The following is a 5,125-nucleotide window of genomic DNA, read 5'->3' as shown; positions in this document are numbered from 1 at the left end:
AAAAAAAAGGGAAAGGGAGAAACTGAATAGCTACCGTATGCCTTCTAGCTTTCTGCAGCCATTACAGATATTACTTTTGCCTGACAAACTCTAATAGAGAAGGATACACCAATACGCAAAATTCAGGCTGATTTCGATCATCACAAACACAAATAATTTCTTTGTTTTAGGAGGGCGTGTGGAAGAGCCCCAAGCTGTTCCAACACACACAGAAAGCTTTCCCTGCTTTCACTACCACTAGTGGCACTGGCCACTGCTGCCTTGCCTCTGCTCCTCATCATGTCACTGCACTTGCCATGGCTTTTCTCCAGTGTAAGTGTGAGCAGTCGTATGCTGACATTACAGCTCTTGTTCAAATCAGTAAGCTGCTTGCAGAACTGTTCCAAACACACACCCCACAAATGGTATTTGTACCTTCCTTGGAAATGTCAGATCCTGACCACTGGGGAAAACAAGAAAAAAGACAGAAAAAAATGAAAATAAAACATCTGTTATAATCTTCCCAAAGGAACATATAAAAGCTTTGGGGCTGTTTTTGCACAGCCTCAAGGCCTTGTATTCGTCTAAAAGAATCCTTCGTAAAGCTGCAGTTTGTTGTTGTTAATCTTCATCCAAACTGCCAGTAGTTGTTCTTGTTCTTACAAAGCACCACAGCAGCATTTCCCAAGCAGAGGTGTCCAAGGAATGGCCTTTCCCAGAAATTTGTTCCTGATATACAGCCGTGTTCCAGGACAAACGAAACTCACCCTCTATGAGGTGGACAGGCCAGCCACCAGCCCCCACTAATGCTACCAAAGCACTGTGATTTGCATTTATGTGCTGCCAAGCCTAGAGCAGCCCAGCTCTCCCAGGAATGATCCCTGCTGGCACAAGGGTGGTGAGACCTGAGCAAACCTTCCAGAGGTGACAGCAAACTGCCCTGACTCTGGTGAAGAATCTGACTCCTGGTCTCTAATGCAAATTAGTGCCTACTTTCCTTCTCCTATAGCCCATTCAAGTATGATCTCATTAAAATAAGCATGCCTGAACCTTCCTGCCACCTTAGGCTGAATCACCTCAACACTAAATAGCAAGTTTGTGAAGGGCCAGAGTGCCAGAGGAGGTGGAGAGCAGAGCCTCCGATGATCAGGAATCTGGGTTTGGTTTTGTACATTTGGTCTGTTTTGTCCTGGGAACTGGGAAGCCTACCAACAGTTATTTGAAGCTCCAGCGATAGCCAAAGGAAAAAAAAATGCTATAAATTTAAGTAGGATAGCTGGAACTGGAGGGGGAAGAAGTTTGATAACTGTGAGTCTTACAGTACAAAAACAATATCCCTCTGACACTGGTACGTAGAAGCAGGCCTCAGATTTCATGGAGTTTTCTTGGACTTTATAGCAACAAGACAGAAAGCTGGCTTCATTTCATCATAGTTATCTGCACTCACACACCCCTCCACCCTTGAAGGAGATTAGCAGTGATAATGCATCTGGTACCTGCCCCAGCAATAACAGATCTATGTGGAGAAGATTACAAGAAATTGTTTGGACTCCTGCCCAGTCCTAGAAGCCCTACCAACCATTTCCATAAGTCCCATCGGTTTTTATGGCTTGTCTCTCAAGAAGGCTGCTGAAACCTACATAAAGGAGAGACTTTAAAAAGATTTCTGCAGACATTTATTTTTGGCCAAATTATGATTGCTTGGAGGAAAAAGAAGCCACCATACAAATCTTGTTAGAGACTTCAGCAGGAACTCACAAACCCATGCAGAACTGAGATAAGCTAAAAAAAGCAAGAGCATCCAGGAAGGGAAGACAGACCAGCCAGCCAAATGCAACTCTAATTCCAACCCGTGACAGACCCCTGGGGCAGCTCCAAAGCCACTTAGCACAGGCATGGAGCGGGGCCAGGAGGAGATGCTGGCACCGAAAGAGCAGCTCTAGCAAGTCTAGCACACAGTTCTGCGAAGGGGACAGGCTCGGATGGGCTCAGACCCCAGCACAGCACACCTGCACAGCGCTCTGACCGACAGCCCTGGGCCTCATGCTCCCTGCACAGAAGAGCACGCACTGTGTGCAAGCCTTGGAAACCAGAGCAACAGCACATCTGTTAATGACACAAAAACATGCTGGCAGCGCTCAGCACCGCCCGGCAGAGAAACCTGTATCAACTGTCTGCAGGCCAAGGTCTAAAGGGCAATCTGCCTCTGGAGACGGCCGCAGCTCCGAGGAGCGGCATCTTGCAGCTGGTGGGTGCCCTCATAGCACACAGCCCCGGGGTGCTGCTCCATGCCTTGAGCGTGCCCCAGGAGGACCAGGGAGGAGAGCGCATGAAGCATCCTGAGAGGTGAGATGCTGCATCCCCTCCTGATGGCTCTCAGTCCTGTGCAGGCTACAACACACCACTGTGATATCTACCAACAAGCAGCTCTCTCCCATACTGCAATAACCTTAGAAAGGACAAGCTGGGAGCTCCTTCTCTTCCTGTTCCTAGGAGCAGATCCCAACCTCCTGGTCCAGTCATGTGCTGCAGGTGCTGGGGCTGCAGAGGAAGGCAGGGGAGGCAGCTGTTCCCCAGACATTTATGGTGGTAACAATTTATTTTGAACTATGAATTTGAACAGAAACTGTGTTGCACCTTAAATGTCACTGCTAGGCAGAAGGAGAGTCATGAATCTTTAGCAATCTTCACCAAACCATAATTTTCAGGCAGAAAATGAATATACATTGGAAGAAACACTCCAGCTGTGTCTCAGCAAAGCAATTAATGAAGGCAGAGTCTCAGGACCAGTGCAGCCCACTCTGTCCCAGGGCTGTTGAGTCCTTCTCCTGTTCCTTTCTCCCTGTCGCTCTGCTTGTTGTTTGCTTCATTGTTAATCCTACCTAATTTAAAAATAGGAAATTGATTTCTTATGTACCCATTACAAACCAAATCATTTCTTTATTACAGCAAGGATCATATTTCATAAGCAAGTCATGGAAAATTAAAACCATGCCTGTTGCTTTGATGAAATGAAGGAGAGAAATGCTGGAGGGAAGGCACTGACAGCTGAGGGCTGTCATGCAACCAGCGGTGCGGGTTAACTCTTTGCAGAACCCACAGCTCCTGCAGCTGCATTTTCCTCCCACAAACTTCCAGTGGCATTGCTAAGCACTCCATCACTGCTAAAACTCCAAAGTCTCTAACAAAGGGAGAGCAGCTCCGTGGAACAAACCAGAGCAGTTGTTTTGGCGCTGCAGATTGTTTTTCCTAACAGGTTTGCAATGTGTCTGTGTGCCCAAGCAGATGTTTCCCAGTGCTAACACTACAGACATTAGGTGCCAGATAGTGCTGCTGCAGTGCACACAATACAGGAACCCACTCACCAGCCCCACGTTAGCACCACAGCCCTCACAGCACACACCGTTCTAGCAGGCAGAAGAACCACCTTTGTCCGGGACAGATCTGGTCAGACCACACATGGGTTACGTCAGGACAGCAGGGCAGACCTGCTGCTCATTAGCAGTGTGCTGTGACTTGGCACAGATGGGGAATTAAAACAGAATCCATTGTATGCATCACCAGGGATTTATGGACTGCTCTATGAACCTCCTTGTGAAGAAGTCAGGACATTGGTGCTCTGAGAACTAATCCAGATAAGCACTGTGGCTAGCAGGGCATTGCAACATCCAACCCAAAGTTCATCAGCTCCATCACTACCATGCTGATCTCCAGGCACTGCAGCCAAAGAAACAAAGCCTCTAATTTCCCTATCAGGAAGGAAAAGATCAGTGATTTATCTCTGCACAGTATGTTTTCAATAGTTATCAATGTACTGTGCCTGAGGACAAAGGATGAGCAGAGCTGTCAGAACCACAGGAGACAAACCACACAAGACAAAGGTGGCAGCAGGGATCGTTGTGGAGCAGCAGTCCATCTCTGGACTGCTTTCTGAGCCAGAATTTTCCTTCACTTTGGGATAAGACCTCTATTTTGAAGGAAGAAAGAAAGATTCTGAACCACAGGCTGTATCTGTGCTCAGAGCTTTGCTTTTCTTTCTGGAAGCTAAAGCTGGTGAGACTGTCATACCAAAGGGATCCTTACACCAACCGAGAGGGCTGGAAACACTTTCACCTCTCTCAGCCCTTCCCTTCCCTGGGAGTTGGCCAGGGCAGCACTTGTGTCCTGACAGCAGGCAGCTGCACTTGCCAGTTTGTTACAAAGAGCTTCCGAAGCAGCCAGCCAAAAAGTCCTTCTAAAACTCTTTATGGTCCTTTTGTGCCGATGATTCTCAGAACTGGAAAACAAGTTTTGTACGTTGCTGGGAGCAGAGGAAATGGGCCCAGGAACACCTCGTGCTGGCCCTTCTGCCCCCCACCAAAAGTCATCTAAAACTGCATCCCTGGGAGAAGTGTGCTCTGTGCTCCTTGCTGCCAGCTTCTCGACTGGCCCCTGTTACCTGGAACCAGTTTATAAAGATCCCAAGAAACAGTCTATGTAATTACTGCCAATTAGTGCTCTCAGCTCCAAGACTGGCTGGAATGGCCCCTGTAGGTTCTCCTGTGCAAAGGCATTTCAGTTGTGGCAAGTATTTATTTTGGTGATGTATTTGATAAAATAGGCCCACCCCCAAGTATCAGGAACACAGAAACATGCATCTGCACTCACACAACAGAGCAGCCTCACCCCACTAATATTTTAACGGAACCACTGGATGTTTGCATGAGCTGCATTTGACACTGTGACAGCAACAATAACTGCCAGACAGAAACTGAGACAAGATACAGTAATTAGGTCAAACCTTCGGGATAGAGCTGTCATCACAAGACATAAATGTACATTTCTTTCCCACTGTAAAGCTCCATAAGCCATCTTCTTGCTATGGGCTGTCAATGCAGGAAAAAGATGCGGAAGCAACAAGGGTCATTCTTCCTTTCGCTATTCTTCACAGTTATCCTGTGTTTAATTGATCTGGATTAATTATTTAAGGTAAATTCAGCTTTCCTGACCTAATGGCAACATGTCAACTGATTAAGTTTACAAAGCCAGCAAAATGATCTGCGCAGCGAGACCAGCTCCCAGCATGTGTTATTGAGGCCAAGGGATCCTGTGTCACTGCCAAGGACACAGCAGTGAGCACTGAGGTATGCAGGGGTTCCTCTGGGAA

Source organism: Meleagris gallopavo, chromosome 22 (genome assembly GCF_000146605.3).
Source record: "Meleagris gallopavo isolate NT-WF06-2002-E0010 breed Aviagen turkey brand Nicholas breeding stock chromosome 22, Turkey_5.1, whole genome shotgun sequence".
Taxonomy (NCBI): Eukaryota; Metazoa; Chordata; class Aves; order Galliformes; family Phasianidae; genus Meleagris; species Meleagris gallopavo.
The sequence above is the reverse complement of the archived record's forward strand: the minus strand, read 5'-3'. Positions refer to the sequence as shown.